This window comes from Pseudorca crassidens, chromosome 1 (assembly GCF_039906515.1).
Source record: "Pseudorca crassidens isolate mPseCra1 chromosome 1, mPseCra1.hap1, whole genome shotgun sequence".
Classification (NCBI taxonomy): Eukaryota; Metazoa; Chordata; class Mammalia; order Artiodactyla; family Delphinidae; genus Pseudorca; species Pseudorca crassidens.
Window position 1 is genome coordinate 45337001 of NC_090296.1, and position 21513 is coordinate 45358513.

General features: G+C 43.7%; 1 protein-coding gene across 1 annotated transcript in view; it reads right to left on the minus strand.

Moving 5' to 3' along the window:
- PELI2 (pellino E3 ubiquitin protein ligase family member 2) overlaps positions 1–21513 on the minus strand; it is a 198744-nt gene that overhangs the window by 175978 nt on the left and 1253 nt on the right. The window lies entirely within an intron of this gene.

The window sequence follows — 21513 nt, forward strand, 5'->3', positions numbered from 1 at the left end:
TAATGCAGCGATAACCAAAAAACTACAGGGTACTTTGCTTAACTCTGCTTAGTAAATAAGCAATTGCACACAAAATACAGATATACTAATTTTCATTATAGTTTCATAATCAGTATAAGACAAATCAATCTTCAAACTACCAAATACAAAGAAAACTCAATATTTTTCAATCCCACTCTGTTCAGCAGCCCCACAAGCCTTTCTCCTCTCGCCTCTCCACTACCGGTCCACCTGCCCTGCCCGTCTGTCTCCCTTTCCTCCCTCCCTCCGTCGCTCCCCCTGCCAGCACCACACCAAGGCAAATTTGGGTATGTAATGCCCTATCATGCGGGGCATCCGAGAAGCCAGGCCTGCGGTTAGACAATTAAGGATTCTGTGGCTTATCCAATGAGTCCATCTCTACCCAGCTGTCCCTGCAACTCTGTCGCCTACATCCTGAAGATCCCTCCAGCACCCTGTCAGCCGGACCAGCTTGAATCACTTGTAACCCCCATTCTTTCCCACAGCCTCCCCACAGGTTCATCAATTTTGTCAGCAGGAAAGAAGTGAAAGCCAGGCTGGGAAAAGGCACCTGAGAAAACAAACACACCGACAGCACAGGAGAAATAATTGTTTCAACGTGAACTAAGTATTCCATAATCACGCTATTGAGACTTCAAACAAGTTGGATGAATGAACAATAGACATTACTAGACTGACAAGATATTGAAAACAATTTGCTCAGCGTAGCTTTCAGTTATGCCACAAATCAAGCACAGCTGGAAATAAAATGAATGCTATTTTAACCTGGTGGATCAAACCTTTACAATTTTAATAATCCATCCTTGGGCACATATCTCTAACAATAAGACCCCACTTTTTCTTAAATGTGCCGAATTACTTTACGAAGTTTCCAAGGTCAGGGCTTTACAAATTCAAATTTGTAAATACCCTATTATACAATATTCCTGTTAAGCAGTTGCCATTTCAGTCTTTTTCTGTAGAGAAATAATAATTCATGAATATTTTTCAGTTACTGAAAGACAAAAAAAAAAAACCCTCAGAATCACCTGTACTTTGATTCGATTTAAAAGTTATAGGGGATTCCAAAGAGAGGAAATGCTCAAATCCTGAAAAATGCTTTGCTAATTCCACGGTAGGACTAAAACTCTAAACCTAAGGTGCTCTGTGTCAAAACCTACGTAAAAATACACGATCTGTTTGGGGATTCGGCACTTTCTGCTAACTACATGTACAGTTTTCAGAGAACGCTCCTGAACTGACTTCTACCTCCTCGTGAAAAATGACTACTCTAAACAAAAACAGCCAGTTCGTGGTGAAAGCAATTTTCTGAGCATTGTGATGCTCTGCTGAGCACAGGACAGACACAGGCTGCTGGGCAAGAGGGGCGGGCCGGGGCACATCCAAACCCTTGAGAGCAGGGTACACAGAGCAGCCTCCCCCAGCGGATGCGGGAAGCACTCATTCTAGGGCCTCCCAGAAACCACGGAGGTAAGGAAGTGATGGTCAGAGCGCAACTGCATCCCAGAACAGATCAGCTGGTCCTCACTTCAAACTGAAATGTCTGCAATCGTGTAACATTCCGTGAGAATGATTTAAGCATCCCTCTTACAGGTTTCTGAACTTTTCTGCAAAAATGAACCCGTGTTTACTTCCCTAAATAAAGCACACTGGCAGCTTAAATGAACTCAGAACGGTTTCAGATCTTAAATTCAAACCACCAGCCTCAAATGTGATCACACAGACAATCCTGACTTTGAAACAGCTGATGATGAAGTTAGAGATCACACGCGAACGTGAGTAGTCGTTTTCCTTACCCTAACTATCCTGCTAAATACCCTAGAAGGGGAGCAAGCACAAACCACCTTTACTACACGTGTACTTCATCTTCAGCAGAAGAATCAACCCTAACACATGCAGATCACAGTAGTCTGGAGGTGACAAGGAGCCAGGGTACCTGACAGGGGACCTGGGAAATAGTCTGCTGTCTTGGCCACAGAACAGGATCCAATGGCTCCCTACAGCTTAGGTTTATCATGCTTTTCCTCCACCTTAATCCAGATACAAAGCAATTACTTGTTACATGGCTCAAACAGCTCTTTTTTTTCCTCTTCTTACCCAGTCCAATGACTGAAATTTCTCAAATTTCACCTGAGCAAACCATCTTTCTACGCGCAGTCAACAGCCTCTCCCAAGGAAAGAAAAGTTACTGCGGGATTCTTAGGCTAATGAAAGCCATAAACCACTTTCTGGAAGACGTTATAGACCCCATCTTAGGCTCCTGGCTATAAACTTGATGCCCTCACCAATACTGCAGTAAGCAGCAGATGAAGACTAGTTTCCACTGGGTGGGGGAAATTCACTTTGTGACGCTGCTACCCAACCAAACCTTCCCAGCTGACGTAGGACCAGCCCCACACGACCATCACCTCCATCCGGAGGGCAGGGAAGAGCGGCGGGGCTTTTCGAGGGGGAGATGGAACACAGACTAACTACACTGGCTAGCTCTCCACAGGAGATTCCTAGAGGAAGCTGCCAAAGGCAGACTGCCACGGTCTCCCTGGAAAGGAATGACCTCAGAGCGCACACCTACGAAAAGAAGGAGGGGAAGAGGGAGGGGACGAAAAGAAAGAGGAGTAGAAGAAAGACACGCATTCAACTTGAGTGAGACCATTGGCAGGTGTCCCATATAAATCCCATGCTTCATCCATCAATTAAAAACACTTGGCACTCAATAAATTAAATCAGAGGATGTCACAATTACCAAGGTCAGTGAGCTGGAGTACTCGATTATTATTTTTATTCTCGTTCAAACAAAGGCATCCCTCTAACTGAAGGGCCCTGGAGAATGATATATCACGTATGACGCCTCTAGCTTTCCTTTCTGGTCCCAGTTCTCCTCAGCTGAAACCCTGATTTAATCTTGTTTTCAACAGCCCAATGCATTAAGCAAAACCACCAGTTTAAAAGGTTAAAAATATAATCCGGCAGCTAGCAGTGATGCTTCTAAATTATACGCTCCACGGAAGCAAATATTTTGTTGCCACACTATCTAAATCCAGAGCCTCGGGGCGTGATCCAAGAAGCTGTGGACCTCAACACTCCACCCCACCCTCTGGGAGATACTGGAAAACCCAAATATGCTGAACGTAAGGGCACCAGTGGAGCCCTCCGCCAACAGAAATGCCTTCCCTACAGTCGGCTCTTATAGAGAGCTCAGTCACCTCTAAGGTGATTTTTATTTTAAAAATCTTACTTATAGGAATAAAATGTTTGAGAAGGGGTGACAGAGGGTTCCCTTGAGTCCCAGTTTTCTGCCTTTTAAATTTACAGTGTTATTCAATGATTGCTAAGGTTAAGAAGAAATCAATAAGGCAAGCCTAACCCATCTGAGACAGACTCAAGCAGATTCCATATATTGTATCTGGAAAAACATCATCATGAACTGTAATTTGTTTTTAATCTACAAATCTTAAACGTTCTCATCACAAGAAAAAAAATTGTAACTATGGATAGCGATGAATATGAACTAGATTTCCTACAGTGATCATTTCACAATACACACAAATATTAAATCACTGTGTTGTACAGCTGAAACTACTATGTTATATATGTCAAATTATATCTCACTTAAAAAAAATACTCTACAGAGACTTCTGCTTAATCATCAGTTAACATGAAACTTCCACGTTCCATAAGTATGCCATTCCCGAAGCATTCTGAGGTCTGTACTGTAAAAGCTGAGGTTATTAACTACGTAGCCAAGTGTTCTTGATAAGCAGAGAATGCAGCACATTGTTAGTCTTCTTTTACCCAGTTACTTCTGGTACAGAAGTGACAAGAGTTCTAGCTTTCGAAATGTATCCTACGAGAAAAATAAAGGCTGTTTTCAATTTAGTAATAGTCACCATGTATAGCTAATACATTTATAACAGAAAGCCAAAAATGTCAGCTCTCGGAGAAACCTCACTTTAGACCGATCTTCAGTAATACATTGACTCATCAACCACCAACATTCCACCAAAATCACTGAGCTACCATCCCTAAACATTATTTCCCATTTTGAGAAAATATCTGCAATTTCTAGATCCTACTTTTATTGAGAGCAGGTGCCCAATAATACACCAGAAAGAAAACCTACAAGGCAAAAACAATCAGCCAAATACCATAAAACATTCTCTTATTATAACCCAATCAAATGAACAAATTCATTAAGCCATTTTATAAAACCACAATCCACAAATCATATGGACTGCAGCTCACTCCCAAAGATCGCGCACACACTGAGAAGTAGACCATTTCCTTTCTCCTTGTTGGTAAGTCATAAGTCAGCACTCTGTTCACAGAACCAGGTTTGTGTATGTTTGATACTTAGAATACAGCTTTGGAGTTGCAGAGACACCACGAAGAAGGACCTTAATTCAAAATAATGTATAACCGCCACGCTGCTCTCCAATGTGTAGGTGATTTTTTAAAAATATCACCGCATTTGCCTTTTTATTTGTTATAAATCCCATGAATAACCTGAATTTTAGACATTTCATTATCTATTATGGTCCCTCTAAGAACTGGAGTTGGAATGGAGAAAGGAGACAAATATTCATTGGAGAATTCTAACTTCTAAACTGAAGGCAGGGTGGGGAATTGGATTGGGAGGGGGAGGGAGGCAGAAAAAAGGAAAACGGGGGAAGAAAGATGGCTTATATTCCCCTGCTCTACACAACTCTCTCCGGCAAAAGAAATAAGAGTTTAATGACAAGATTTCTGGTTCCTCGTGATAACAACTTTTTAAAAAATAAACAAAGAAAAGGAACAAAAAAATAAACTCAAGTTGGCTTCCAGAGCACCCCAGCTGTCTTGCTTCAAATGTATAACGAGTTGTACTCAACATGGTAGAACGGAGGAAAAGTCAACAAACAGCAAGGATGTTTGCAGGGACATGAAAAAAGAACACATCACGAAACTGGCTGAACAGCAAACATCATATATACATTATAAGCAGAAGGCTCTCTAAAAATCAAAGGAAAGGAGTTGGAAAGTAGAAGATGCAGAGTGAGAAAGTACACAAACCCCGCCAGCATGCAAACACAAAAGCCAGCTGTGATAAATATCAGGAAAAAATAATGGAAAGAATATTTATCTGTGACTTCAGAGTGGAAAGATAAGAAACCAGAGCAACTAATTTTGAGTAAAAATAAAGATTTATCACTGTCAAAGTGTGTTTGGATTTGTTGACTTTTCTAGGGAGATTTTTAAGACTACATTTAAAGCTGAAAGCTGAAATTCCTGTCAGCTTCAGAACACAACCCTGTACTCAGCCACTTTAACCCCTTCTCTTTAAGTTTAAAAGGAAAATTTTAAATTCACCACCATCGCATCTCAGGGCCAAATAGTCAACTGTCAACAAGTGCTCATCGCGTTCATGTACCGAAGAGCTCTGCAATTTACCTTGGAAGATGCAAACAGGAGAATACTTTTAGGAAGCTCATTAAAGAAATATAAATACACAAAATACTTACTGAAAAGTAAATAATCCCTTCTTAAAAGTCAGAGCAGGGAGCAAAGAAAAGGGGGAACAGGCCGTCCACGTCAGAATGCTCATATTTCCAGGGCGGCATTTCCTCATCCTCATCCTTGACCTGCCACCAAGTGTCAGGTTCCAGCGAGGCGCTAGGACAGAGTGCAGGTGAGGGAGCCCCAGGCCCTGCCCGGACCGGGGTCCTAAAGGAATAAACATTTACAAGGCACAGAGAGCTCACTAGAAATAACTGCTTCTGGCGGGAGGGAAAGGGAGGAGGAGTCAGGAAGGGCATCTTGCTGGAGATGACACCTGAGCTCAACCTTAGCAGGTGAGCGGGATAAAGCAAGCAGAGAGAACCACCGGCATGAAAGCAATTGAGAAAAGAGAGAGAAAGTTCTACGAACTCATAACGGGGGGTGGGGGCGGTTGGAGGCGCATAATGGAGGGGGCCAGAAAGTAGGCCCCAAGGGCAACGAAGTATGTTATCCTGGGCCTGACTGTGCATTTCACATGCAGAATTTGGTATCCTTCAAAGCGTCCTTTTCTCTAAGTACCTAAGAAACTTGTTTTCAGAAGTCACGCCCTTAGCATACATACTAGCCTTTTAGAGATCTTTTAAAGTCTTCAAGCAATGGCTAGAATAACCCTGTATTTCTCCTCCTCCGATGTATCCTGTTAGAACAGAGACCTTAGAAATCACATGGCAATTCTAATACTGCAAACCCACCTCAAAAAAAAAAAACAAAAAAAAAAGCAGAATTTGTGTTAGATTATCTATTCACACATATCTACTCTGATAAAAAAAATATGTTTGGCTTACTTTAAATGTTTTTCTGATGTTAATTACATTCTCTTAAAATGAAGGTCAGTTAGTTAACACTTTAAAAAGCAGCACATATACTACGTATAAATGAAGTATATAAAATATTTTTCAGCAGAGACGATATTAGAAGTGAATGTTCAAAAAATGAAAATAACAGCATAATTAGCATTTTTCTTCCTTTTTCCAAAATTTTCATTAATATTCTCTATATATCATTTTCTCAGCATACAGCTTTTTAAATTAATTCCGTATTACCTGAATATAAATGGTCTGCCTTTAAAAAATTCCATTTACAAATTTATCAGTGGAGGAAAGCTAAATGATTAGTGTCAATGATTAGTGCTAACCTCTAAAAGTTACAAGAATCTGACACACAACTTAAAACTGGTTTAGGACTCGAGGACATGGGGAGGGGAAAGGGTAAGCTGCAACAAAGTGAGAGAGTGGCATGGACATATATACACTACCAAACGTGAAATAGATAGCTAGTGGGAAGCAGCCGCATAGCACAGGGAGATCAGCTCGGTGCCTTGTGACCACCTAGAGGGGTGGGATAGGGAGGGTGGGATAGGGAGGGTGGGAGGGAGGGAGACGCAAGAGGGAAGAGATATGGGAACATATGTATATGTATAACTGAATCACTTTGTTATAAAGCAGAAACTAACACAACATTGTAAAGCAATTATACTCCAATAAAGATGTTAAAAAAATAAATAAAACTGGTTTAAATCTAAAAGAAATTGGGGTGAAATAATTACACAAGAAAAATGGAAGAGTACCTGATTTATGGTAACTAACATGGGTGAGGATTCAGGTGTATAAAAAAAAACCCAGTTAGATCAGAGAAAGATTCATTTCAACTGAGAGTTAAGGGCTATGGAGAGCCCTTCTCCTGAGGGAGTGCAACTCTATTGTCTGAATCTAATCTGAATGAAGGCAACAGGAAAAACAGGGGCAGGCATCCTCTGACCCTTCCCGTGGCCCTGAAGGAGAGGAACATAAAGGGAAGTGTAAGAGGACAAGCCATCAAGCAGTGAGAAAGGGTCAGATCCCCGCGGGGCTGTCGCCTACACCATTGTGTACCCCAGCCTGGCTGGTCCAGAGGGGAATCACCAGCCTTTCTATTGTTATAATCCCAACTTCAGAATCTAATGCCAAACATTAAGCGTTCTACCCTTCAGAACGCTATCAAAAGGCATTACTGATAACGACATAAGATGTATAGGCTCTGAGAAGTCCAATATGCATAAGCTTTAGAATCTGAGAGACCTGGATTCAAATTTCCTGAGCTTGCAAATCCTTTACTAACTGTGCAGGCTCCTAGGCGAAGCTCAATCTCCAGGCAACTCCGCTTCCCCATTTCTCCAAGGACGGTGACATCACCTCCTCTGAGGCCTGAGGAAATTGAACACCTGGCAGGGGCGGGGCGCCCTGGCAGGCGTCCCACACCCTGCAAGGGACCCGGAGTTCTTACTGCCTCCTGCAGTCAGTAGATGGTACAGCAGCTGGGAGAAGGCACGGAGGGCAAAGCCCTGCTGCGACCTCCCCACTACCAACAGAAGAAGCCGCCCCTGAAGAATGGGTGAAGGGGAGAACGTCTTCTCTTCCAGGGGGTCCCCTGGGAGCTAAGGAAGGCTGCAGGCTCACCACCCCGGCTAAACTGTACTCCTCGGCACACGCGAGGAGCAGTGGTATTTCTTATCCAACACGGAGTCTGTATGCTTAAATATCAGGGACAGGATTTCCAACTAATAAACCCAAAACATGAGCTCTGACAGTCAAGGGAAGTGCGGCTGCAGGGTGGGAGGAGGGCACACAAATTATTAAGGTGATGAAGATTTCTGTCTTTTCTCTCCCATCTGGGGAAAAGATGAGTTGTGCCATTTTTTAATGTTTAAAACAGTAGCACATGAGCAGACAACTGTTGTAAGACAATAATTCAATTGAAGGGCATTCTAGTGTGTAAACCACTCAAGTTTCACCCTTGTGTAGTTTATTACATTATCAGAACCTCCTGATTGAATTACTTCCCTGCAGAGCTTCCAAGGCTCTGCTTTTCCCCCCTATAACATCTAATATTGCTTATCAAGAGGCTATATTTGTCCTTTGCTATTTTACCATCTGATATCTAAGGACACCTCTTTGTTAAGGACCTTTTTTTAGAAACCCTGGGTCGTGTGCATCTCACCACATCTGTAACCGAAAAGGCTTAACTGCCCTCACAGGAAGGTCGAAACTGTACAACATAAAGTTACACCAGCTTCCAGAAGGGTCTAAGTCAACAGTTTCATCAAAGCCTTAATTGGCATCTGGTCTAAGTTAACACTCAGAATAAGCAAATAAAAGCCACTTTTCCTGGCCTGCTGTTGGCCTCTGGTTTTCGGATTAACTAAACCAGTGCCACTGCTGCGACAGGTTGTACTAAGGACTGTCAGGGAGGAGATGGAAGGAGTGGGGAAGGTCTTTCCCTTTAGTCGACACTAACAGCAAGATCAAGAGACAAGAAAGGAAAAAATCAACACACAGGGACGTGAGAACCCAGGCAAAGGCAGACCTTCACTCGAGAAGAGAAGGGCTTGCAGCTCCTTTTCCAAGCTGTAAACAAAATACAAACTCGAGCCTAAATCATCACAGACAATAGCAAAAGAAAAAAGATTTCAGGGGTGCATGCCACAACTAACGAGATTAAAGATTAGAAAAATAACTCGTTGAATTGGCTTTGAAACTAGAGAAAATGAACTTTGAATTATTTTGGATTTACAAAAGCAGCTCTTCCTTGCAGCATTAATTTAACTGTAATATATTCAGGTACAAGAAGGCAGATATGAGGAGGATTCGTGTTTTTATTCTCTGGAGATCATATATTTGATTTTTTTGAAAATATGTAAGTAGGCGCAATGCCTAAGTGGGCAAAGCACATATGTAGGCAATTTCCACCCCGCCTCAAAAGTTCATGTAAGTTGGAAACATTTAAAACAAAATTCAACCTCACTGGTAACTACATAAACGAGTCAAGTTTTGTGTCACTGTGTTTAAAGAGAATACCCAGTATGGAAAGGGTTTGGCTAAAAAATAAACGTAAAGGTACAAAACTGCTCAGACATACAGTAGAGGCAGGACCTAAGGACAAGGGTGCGGGAGTCAGAAAGGCATGGGTTCGAATCAGAGCTCTGCCACATAATATAGTCCAGCGACCCTGCGCGAGCTTCTCAACCCCATGCGTGGCTCAAGTTCCTCATCTATAACACGGTGAGGGATGGTACCCACCTCCCCCGGCCAGAGCGGCTCTGCACAGGACCTGGCTAAGAGCAAGACACCATCACCGCCACCCATGCGCCAGCCCTGGGTGCGCCTCCCCCAAAGAGAGAAAGAAACCAGCTGCTAAGCAGCAGCAGCCTAGCTGGAATTTCCTCATCCTTGCAGAAAAAAAGATAAAAAGCTCAGATCCCGATGCTCCCTCTTTAAGGATGATTTTAAACTGCAGGCGTCTGACCAGGGACCTCCACTTCAATTCAAAAGGAGGGAAGGCACTGAGGACAAGGTAAAAGTTGAGATGGGAGCCAGGAGCGAGCAGGGCAGTGATCAGAGACCCCGAAGAAACTGCCAACCTCGCAAGAATACAAGTCGACTCTGCTCTGCTCTCCGAGAAACCAGAGACACTGGTCTGTGGGCAATGTGGTCCCGTGCCCACACTTCTGCTGCTGGTCCAGCTCAGCCAGAGACAGTCAAGACCCTGGGCTTCACTAACAGCCAGGAGGAGCACCTGGTATTCCTCCCTAAGGGCGAGTCCCTGGATGGTGTGCACACTCAGCTTCCTCGGAGCAGGGGAAGGAGGGCTGTGGGGCTGCAGGTCCTCTCTGCCCAGGGGACAATGCATGTGGGATGCCATCTATTGGGCATCTGGGGAAAGCGAGGCTCTAGAGGATAGCTGGCTGAGTGTGTAAAGGTTCTTTGATCCCTGACTGCCCTCCTGGGTGGGGTCTGACCCCAAAATACCCATCGGTTCCAGCACAAGTTTCCAAAATATGCTACTGAGTGAACGAGCGATGGCTTTATCCCACCACGGCCATCTCTCAGGAGAGGGCTCCTCCCAGCACAAGCCACTGTCCCTTGGTGGGGAAGGGAGACAAAGGTAGGGGGAAATAAACTACGAAAGAGGAAACGCAGACCCATTGGGAGATTTCAAAGAAGATCCAACCTGTGGATCAGAAAGCTGAAATGTGCCTGCTATCTCCATATGGAATAACTCCTCGAAATGCTGTCAAGGCTTCCCAATCCTGGCGGCCTATATCATTACAGGGTCCATGCTGCCTTCCCTTCCAAGTCTCTCTCATTACACTGGCCCTCCAACCCCACGATTTCCAAACTCACTGATGTCTCTCAGCACCTCAGCTTCTATGCCCACTGCTCTTTCCCTCGTGACCCTCAGCTAATTCCTACTCAGCCTTTCCATCTCAGCTTAAATGGGATCCTTCCCTCTGCACAAAAACAAGTTCCGACGCCTACAGTATACCCTCATAAAGCCCTGTACCTCGTGGCAGCACCTGGCCAGCTTAATCTGCTTAAAGTCCCTCTTTCCTGATGGACGATAAGCTCCGGGAAGGCAGGGACCACTGTGTCATTACCCTCTGTATCCCCAGTGCAAGTAGATGCCAACCAGCTGATGATACTCCAACTTCATCTCCTTCCCAACTTCATCTCCTTCCCCAAGCACTTCAGCCTCCAGCCAAATCCTTCAAAGTTCCTAAACCCCACAGCTTTCCTACTACTGCTCTATAAAAATTCAGGCCACCTTTTAAAACTCTGCTCAAGGGCTGCCTTCTCCAGGATATTTTCCCAGTCTCCTAGCAATACACATGCCTTTGACCTTCACCCTGGTGGAAAGACTCAGGCTTCACAGCAATACAAACCTACCTTCCAATCAGGCCCTGCCACTGACAAGATGAGTTACCTGAACTGAGGCCTCATGTCCCAAATAATGAAATCTAACTCCTGGGACTGATTAAGAAAAAAAGAAAAGAACCTGGCACGCGGTGCACCTGAAATAACGGCTCCCTCCATCCACCCCTCCTCAACACCATGTATGATTTGTTGCTTAGTTATTTGTCTTGCCCTTAGATGTAGGGCCCCTGGAGGGCATTTTCTTATGTGGGTTCCTAAATGTGAGATCACTGGCGTCACCGAAACAGCAACCATAACAGCAATCACCTCACACGTACTGAGTGGTTCAAAGTTTACTGCATGTTTAGATACTGCCTAATTTCTAGTATGTACAGTGAATCCCACATTTAATTAAATATGTCCATACAGAATACATGTGCAGTAACATATAGCTACCTATATATTTGGTATCCCAAAGATTCTAGTGTAGTTTTAAGCTTTAAAATCTCCAAAATTATAAAAGCTACAAACTTACAAAATACACCATTTGGGAGTGTATTTAAATTTCTTTTACACTTAGTTTACAAATTTTGAATGCAAAAGTTTTCATTTTACATGTTTCAGTCCTTCTGATTAAAAATGTCAAATGTTAAAACTTCCCAAACAGGATTTGGGGAATTTTAAGACATTCCATTCATTTCAGCTACTACAGGAATCCTTTTTTCGGCAAGATGCTCAGTTTGAAGGCAGTCGCTGGCAGAATCTACAGCTGTAGTTCTTTCTCTGCACCCCGAGGACCATGCACGTGGCTGGCAGCTCGGCTGCTGTCACAACTGTCTCCTTCTGGAAGGAAAACACTGGCCCAGCCCAGACTCCACCACGCCACAGCCACCTTCTGCCTTTGCTCGCTTCCTACCCAGCACATAACTTGGCTCCACGGGGTCGATGAGACCTGGGAAGTATTTCAGGAACTGCACCTCCTTCCTACCGCTGATAGTCGCAGACAGGTACAACCCACACAGATGAGCTCTTCATCGCCCTGTACTTGCAGGATGCTAGTATAGATGACCTCCCCTCCTCAAACCTCTGTTAGTACTATTATTTCATGTTGGGTGGCCTTTAAAAGGCTGAAGATCGGCATCAGGCACTAGCTGTCCTGGCTCAAAGCTGCTTATGCTACCGTCCTCCAGAAGCACACTTCTCAGCTCCGCCGGGCCATTCTTCAACTGCCTGCTTTCAATGAATTTCAGGAGATAATACTGATTATGGAGATTAATGAACGCAAAGAGATCACAGATGACTTACACATGATAAAGTTATTCCACAACTGCTTTTGTTAGCTACGGTTTTCAGGCCGTACAGTACTTAATGTTTGGAATAACTCACCTAAAAGGCTGAAATTGTGCTTATTAAAATAATCAATAACCTGAAAGAAACAAAAACTCAGTGAATTATTTCCTGTTAGTCTGTCAGATCTGGCAACCGAACCACATGCAAATGTAATACTGTGGTGTTTCAGTTGTCTACTGCTGTGTAACAAACCACCCCCAAACATAATGGCTTCAAAGGACAACTGGCACTTAGAATTCGTTAATTCAGCAGAACTAGAAGGAAAGGGCTCATCTCTGCTCCATGCAGTGTGGCCTGGGGAAGCTTGATGGACCAAGAAGCCAGCATGGCTTCACTCACAGGTCAGCTGCCACAGCTGGGTGGCTGGAATGGCTGGGGGATGACTAGGCCTCCGCTCCTTTTGTAATCTCTCACCCACCCGGGCCACCCTCTCCAGCAGGGTAGTCAGACGTCTTTATACGGCAGCTGCCTTCTAAGAAGATGTTGAGGACTGGATTTATATGTTGAAGTCCTAACCCTCAGTACACTTCAGAATGTGAATGTATTTGGAGACAGGGTCTTGAAAGAGATAGTTAAGGTTAAATTAGGTCATGTGGGTGGGCCCTAATCCAATATGATTGGTGTCCTTATAAGAAAAGGAAGGACCACCAGGGATGGGCACCCACACAGAAAAAGCCACGTGAGGACACAGCGAGAGACAGCCATCTGCAAGCCAAGGAGAGAGGCCTCAGGAGAAACCCAACATGCCAACACCTCGATCTTGGACTTCCAGCCTCCAAAACTATGAGAAAATAAGTTTCTGTTGTTTAGGCCACCTAGCCTGTGGTATTTTGTCATGGCAGCCCCAGCAGACTAATATAGAGAACAAAAACAGAAGCTACAACACCCCTTAAGGCAACATCCAAAAGTCACAGACCTCTGTCACAAAGACTGGTCAGAGCAAATCACAAAACTAGCTCAGATGCACGGGGAGGGGATCCACCTCCTGAGAGAGGTCCAGCACGCTGGCTGTATTTGAAGATGACAGAGGAAGAATGTGGGACTAAGTTAAAACCCTGAGTTCTCTTATCTGATCTCCAACTGCCTGCAAATCCTGTTGGGAAAGTTGGGTAATGTCCACCTCAATACATGGCCTTTAGATATAACTCTTTCATTGAATTGTTTACAGAGTCAAACAACTGAATGCTTATCATGTGAAAATAGTTCAAGAATGTGAAAATAGTTCTCAAGCAGTTTATGTTGAGAAGCATAAACTGCTGACACACATAGTACAGTTACCTGTTCGCTCCAATAGCTCTCTTGCATACCCTACACAAACAGCCACAGAGCAAAACTACAGACTCCATTCTGAATTCTACCCAAGAGCATGTAAAGACAAAAGCACCCAAACCCTAATGCAGTCTCAAGTACCACAGCAGGGACCCAGTCTGTAAGTTTCTGGGATCTGGCAAGAAGCACACTTCTTTGTGTTTGTGGTCCTTGTGCAAAGAGGACCTTTCCTCAAGGTCATCGATTCATCAGTCGAGCGCTCCAGAAAACCCTCATTGCTCACCCATCCCAAGTTCTGATTACGATTAGAGCGCTCCACAACTGCGTAGCAGGAAGCACGAGAAGGCCAGGTATGGACCGGAAAGGAGGAGGGGCCTCGGGGGCTCCTCGAAGGGACTTGGTAATAGTAAACAGCCGTTTCATACCAACAGCCTGGAAGCCAAACACACAACTGCCTGCTCTGGTTGGATTCTGCTAAACCAGTACTAATTAGAAGGGGAGCACGGAGCTTGAAATAATGATTCTCATCCTAAACACCGAGCAAGAAAAGCAGGGTACGAACGGAGTTAAGTGTTTGCAAGTGAGAAGCATTATGTGGACGGCTGGAAATAAAACCTCAATCGAGAATGACTTGCAGTAGTCTTAAACCTGCTGCCGAAAATACCCCTAATGCATATTTATTAGGTCTGTCATCCAAGAGGCTTGTACCCCCCAGCCGTCGTTAGTCATTAGTAGGCACTAATGACCGCGGCCTTGCAGCACCACCCTAGCGCGCTGCAACGCAGCTCCGAGCAGCTGGTGGAATGGGAACAGACGGCCTGCTTCCCTTCAAGGCAGAACTTTCTGCAGGTGACAAAATGACTGTTAGGTGGCTGACAAAAAGAAAAACAAAAGTTGAAACAGGAATATCTGACGTCAGTAAAGTACATGTTTAGTATCGCAGGGAGCCTTTAACTTGGGCCCTTAAGGTTGAGAGGACTGTTTACAAAACTGCAGCTGTGCTACAGAAACAGAATCTGCATTCCTTCCAAATCGAGAAACAGTCACCGAACCCCAGAGACACCTCTGAGCTGAGCAGGGCACTGCAGTGTGCCAGAGAAACCCAACCTCCCATGCACCTGAAAAGGCATACCTCGCACTCCAAGAGGGGTAGAAGTCACCCCTTGTCCTCAAAGGGTCAACTCTTCTTGGAGGGAGGAGCAGATCTTCTCAATGAGCCCTAGTGGAATGCAATTACCACTCTGGGCACGTGGCGAGCAGCGCAGCGGACTGAACCCTGCGTGCGTCTAGGGACGTTAAATGTATGTCCTTCTACTTGTTTGCTCTTCTATTTTACCTTTAGTAAATGGTTTACATACTTTGCCTCCTTAACTAACAGGACACTCGGAACCCTTTGGCGTAAGAGTGAAACCCACTCAGGGTGGCTTAAACCGGAAAAAAGTAAATAAAAACTGAAAAAGATGGGGGATTCTCAGAGGATACAGGGTTACTTTCTCAGAAAAGTTTCCCCTGACTTTCCTGTCTACAAGGGCCCCCACTACCTTATCCCCAGCACTTGACCTGGCTAGTTCCCCCACACACACAACAAGCACTCTCCTCCCCTTATCCTGCTTCATCTTCCTCCTGACACTCTCTGAAATTAGATGCTGCATCTACCTGCATGCCGTCTCATTTGCACCACCCATCTCCCCCACTCACAGGTGAGCTCCCTGCAGGCGGGGCCATCTGTCTCACTCCTACTGTATGCAGCCCAGTGTCTGGGGCAGTGCTGGCCCTCAGTCAGTATTTTTGAGTCACTGAATGAGCGGCTGGTCGCTTGCAACCCTGGACAGTGGGTGCAACTGGATCTCATGAGGGACAGGAACCAGAAACTGGAACCCAGACAGCAGCTGGCTCCCATACGCCCCGGTCCCTCTCTGCCTGGGCTTCTCCTTCCACCGGCGCTGCTGCAGCCCTCTTTGCAGAAGTGCTTTCTCCACTCCAAGTTTCAGAGCTGAAAATCCAGCTACAGTCTCCCACGCCTTTAGGATAAAGTCCCGAATCCTGCTGGACCTGCCCTCCCACCCTCATCTCTCACATTATGTATTCCAACCACTCTCTTCTAGTCATTCGGGGCTTTTCTCCATTCCTCAAAGGAGCATGTGTGCTCACCTCTGGGTCTTAGAATACTCCTCCTCCTAGAGCAATCTTTCCCTCTACCTCCACCTGGCTAACCCCTTCTCATCCTGGCACATGGTTAGGTGACCCTGTTAATGTGCCCCCCGTCACAGCTTATACTCTAAACTGCTTTCTATGGAGGATCCACAGCGGCAGAGATGATACCTGTCTTGTTCACCACTACATCCCTTAGTGCCAAGGACAGCATCCGACACGTAGCAGATGCTCAAATATTTGTGGAATAAATGAATGAACTGTGTATTTGTACTAGCTGTTCCCTAAAGGGCTGTGACAAGAATAAGACAGTAATTCACGTGTCTGCCTTGTCTTGCTGTATCCCCCATGCCTGGAAGAGCACAATCCCAATAAATATTTGTTGAATGAATAAATCCCTGGCTTGCCTGATGTAACTCCACCCCTTTCTCTCCCACTTGGGAAAACATAGCAGATGCGAGTGAGTAAAATCACGTTATTAAAGGGACATTTTGGAATCATTTAAAAGATTCATACTTTATTACGTGTCATACATTACTGGCCATGTACCTCAAAACTGATCATCACGTACTAAGGTGGCTGAGAACAGCTGATTTAGACAAAGCTAACAAATGTGAAGCATTTTCTGCTCTCGTTATTTTTATTTTCCAGAAGATAAAAGTGACAGTAAGCTCAATAAGAACCATTAACAGAATCATTCTTACCCTCGACTGACTTTCTTCTTATAGACTCTGCTCACGCCAGGGGAAACCCTTAGTTAAATCAAGAGATGTCAGAAATTCCTTTTCAGTTATTTTTCTCCCATACCAAGGAGCTCCATCAAGAGCTACTGTCTCCATTCCAAAGACAATCTATGGCCCCACCTTGCTGATCCCCACATAACAGACACAAAACCACTGCCTCGATGTGACAATACTGGTCTCCCTCAAATACAGCAACTGGCATGGTTTTGGTTTTTGGTCTTTTCTGTGTACATGTTTTATCCTTTTGATAAAATATGTTTTGGTAAAGGTGCTGGAACCTGTATCAACCTGGTTTTACTTTTGTTTACCTAAAGCATACCCAAACATTAATCATATGATGAAATACAACTGAAAACGAAAAGTCCTAATGAAGGTTTCAGGCTTGGTGTGTTAAAGAGAGAAACAAATAAATCTGAGAGAGCCAGACAAGAAACCACACAGACAGCCACATACTCCAAACAAGGCTAAAGTTAGTAAAGGAAAATATAGCAACCCGAAGCCAGTCACATCATGACCCTTAATAGCCTACAGAAGTAGACACTCCATCCACACAAACAGAGCCGAGCTCTGCAGATGACCCTACATGCTGAGCGACAGCAAAGGTTTTGTTTTGTATCTTTTTTTTTAAGTTCAAAGACCTTTTAGTCTATAAAGGACACGAGTGTTTGATGTCTGGGCCCAAATTAGAGAGGACGATGAGAAAAGGAAAAGTGTTAGGATGTATTTTAAGGTTTCTTATTACTACCAAGGGGAGGGGTCAAGGCAAAATGCCAAGGTTAAGACAAAAATGGGCATCTAGAAATCGGAGCTGCTTGTTTCAAAGAATAAAGACCATAAACTCTTCCAGCAACAGTCCTCTTTGTCTGTTACCTGATAAAATGCTACACAATCCAAAGGGAAATAGGCACGTACCCCTGACCTTTAGCCGTTTGTAGATCTTGGTCAGTTTCAATTACAATATTTTTGAGTCATATCTGTAGAAATTCTTAACCCTTTTTTGTGCGAAGGATCCTTTTGGCAGTCTAGTAAAGTATACTGAGCCCTTTTCAGAAAAAAATTTTTTTAATAAATTTATTTATTTTTTTTGGCTGCGTCAGATCCTCATTGCCGCGCGTGGGCTTTCTCTAGTTGCGGCAAGCAGGGGCTGCTCTTCGTTGCGGTGCGCAGGCTTCTCATTGTGGTGGCTTCTCTTGTTGTGGAGCACGGGCTCTAGGCACGTGGGCTTCAGTAGCTGTGGTTCGTGGGCTCAGTTGTGGCTCGCGGGCTCTAGAGCACAGGCTCAGTAGTTGTGGCACACGGGCTTAGTTGCTCTGCGGCATGTGGGATCTTCCCGGACCAGGGCTCAAACTAGTGTCCCCTGCATTGGCAGGAGGATTCTTAACCACCACGCCACCAAGGAAGTCCAGAAAAATATTTTTAAATGCATAAAATACAATACAAAGGATTAAAAATGGAATCAATTATACTTGGTTATCAAGATAGTTTTAAGTTGTGATACAATAACGTATGTACTTCTGGATTAATGTATTAACAAATCTAGCAGCAGGTCTATCTGTTGCCTATACACATAATGGAGTGAAATGCTAAATCTCAGTTTGAATACAGTAAAAATAAAGATGATTTTCCCCCATCTAAGTTCAAGGGCTCCCTGGATCCCATCTGTGGACCCTAGGTTAAAAACCTCTGGATGAGAGAGCCAATAAAAATACATTCTGTGAAGCACCAAATGAAAAAGAAAGTCTTGCAAAATGCATTATCCATTCAACTGCGAGGTGAGGGGAACTAAGAATAAGCAATATTTTTCCAGAAACCATGATGGGCCATTAGTCAGCAAGAGAGCTGCATGCTTTAAATTGAATCCAGAAAGAGATTCAGCTCCCCTCATAAAAGTTACAAGAAAAATTGAAGCTTTGAGGAACTGACTGGACTCTGCTAACAGCACTGCTGGACTCTGCCCTGAAGTGGGGAAACAGTGACCCGGCAGTGTAGTGATCCAGTTCAACTATGAACTTGAACAAATCCCCTTCCTTCCGGGAGCCTCAGTTGCTTCATCAGTAAAATTAAAGAGCTGAACATGTACCATGACCTCTTAGGGCCCTTTCAGTTCTAAAATTTCAGCATCAGATTATCTCTTCCTTATGTTGATTATTTCAGCCCACTGAGCTTAATTTCAAAACATCACTGCCTTCCTTAAACTTGGAACAGAAAGTTTTACCAAATTTTGAACACCCTCATGTACAACCTAACACCAATGTACCAAATATACGTATACCATTACAACTTTTAAAAATGCCTGTTTTGCACATCTCTACTTCCAAAAAAGTAATCACAGCATCAATCTTTTCTGCTATTAAAACACAGTTCCCATTCGAATTCTAACACCTTCACCTTAAGAATATACAAAATCAACACATGCTGGGCTACCTAGACTATGTTAACTATATGTTTTCAACATTTCAGCCAATGAGCAATATGACAGGGTATAAACCAGAACGGTCCTTGACAACTACCTAATCCAATCATATTTCATTATTTCTAAAGAAACAGAGAAAGGGTAAGGGCCAAAGTCACTAATCACAAAGCCAGTGGGCAAGAAAGGAATTCAATCCAGGTCTCCTGACTGCTGGTTCATCCTCTCCTCACGAACTATACCGAACTGCCTCTCAAATCCTGACACACTTCCCCAACTTCAACATTTTAGCCAGGTTTAAAATTAACAGCAAAAAAGACCAAACAGGTAGACCAGTCCTCTTCTCTATCTTCCATTACATAATGGACACAACAATGAGTTGTGGCTACGATGCATTCACTGGTTGAAATCAAGAAATAATTAAATTCTACCAATCTGCCAAGAAAATGATGACCCTACTAAAATCCTGACTAGCTGGCAATTCTCTTAATATCGTGTAAAGCACGAAAAGACGCAGAAGCATCTATATATAGATATAGACATATACATATATAGCTCCTCAGTCTGCTCTCCAGGACCTCTTAGCAACATTTCACTATGAAATTTAGAAGCAAACAAAAAGGACTACCACACAACCGTTTTTTATTTTTTAAATGAAAAACACACTGTATTTTACAAGCAAAAAGCTTCTATCAATATCAATATTGGGCATTTTTAGATCTCAAGGTTAATTTTATCAGTGAGAAAACCTACTAGAATTGTCTGCCATTATTTATGTTCTAGATGATCAGACATGCAAATCTGATAATAATTTTTATTTGATTGTTACTGCTGTTTTAAAAGGGAGAGCCCTGTCTCAAGTCCTAAGGGTAGGATAATGATTAATAAGGGTCTCTTTAAAGTCTCCCTACCTTTTCACCCTTTCCCTCTGCACTCTTCAAATGTGTTCAATATCGCTAGAGAGTCAGAAAACTACTCTCAGAAACAGAAAAAGGCCACAATTCTTCTGAAGTATTCAAAATCCAGACGAGCATCTTCTCAGAACCTGGTCTCAACTCACCTTTCGCTTCCTCAGAGAGACCTTCCTTGACCTCCCAGCTAAAGAAGCAAGACCTGCCTACAACAGACATTTCCCAAGCTGACCCACTTCTGCTGAGAACTTGGCAGCACCCAAAATTGCCATCTACTATTCCTTTGTTTACATGTTTCCTCCTGTTTATACCTGCCACTCCACTAAAATGAAACCTCCTTGTTCACTGCTGGAGCCGGTATGCCTAAACAGTGCTGGCACATAGTAGGTGCACAAATAACTGCTGAGTGGCCCAAAGTACTGATGTAAGTGCCAACTCTGTCATATGAAGTGTCTCCTGGAAAAGCATTCTTAAAGGACAGAGCACATGCAATTGGCAACGCATTTACACAGCCTACTTTAGAGTAAGCCTGTGATACTAGGACAATCCAGGGTATAAATCCCTTTCAGGGCTTTGGAATGCCCAGCACTTCCAGCTGTGAACACAAAACCCTCTCCAGGCCCATTCACACACTGCTTTCATGAAACATCTCAACAACGATTTCCTCAAAAGGAAATAATGAAATAAAGTCCTGGCCTAAGTTAATCTTTCATGTCAGGTTCACAAGGTTAAACATACTTTGAAGCCAGCCGCACAAACAAAACCAAACTGCACAATATTAGGCTGGGCTGAGATTACATAAAACAAGCTAAACTCTGGCTTTTTTCCTCCCATTCCTCTCTCCTTCCAGTGAATCCTGATATCTGTCTTTTAAGTGCAATTAGATGCAGGTGAGAAAAATGCTTATCTGCAAACAGCTTCCAAATAGGTAATGAGATTTCCAATGATATTCCACCTAATACTGCAGCAACAAGGTAAGTTGGACTGGACAACTTAGAGCTGAGCTGTGTCTGGAAGCTCCTCTTAAAAATTCTTCTTTTTAAAATTATGTTTAAAATTATGTCGGCACTTACTTCAAAGTATTCAGTTATCAAAACACATTTTTCAGAGTGCCCTGAGTTTTTCCATACCCATGACTCTTCGCGTGTGTGCTAAGCCTACCTTTCAGCACCCATAATGTTAAGAATACAGGTCTTTCAAGAGAGAAGCACAAAAGCGCGGGTTCTCAGGAGTGACAGATCCAAAGGGAAAAATAATCCTTTCTCTTCCAATACTAAACCCAAGTTGCTGCTTCTCCGGAGTTTCCCCGCACTTTCCCCTCCCCACTCCGCTCCCCTTTCACTGCCCACTTTACCCTGCTTTAATCCTGGCGAAGCCTTTCTCTTGTCTTATTAAGGGTAAACAATAGAAATGTCACAAGGAAACTCAGGAAGAAAATGAAGTCTCTAACTGCT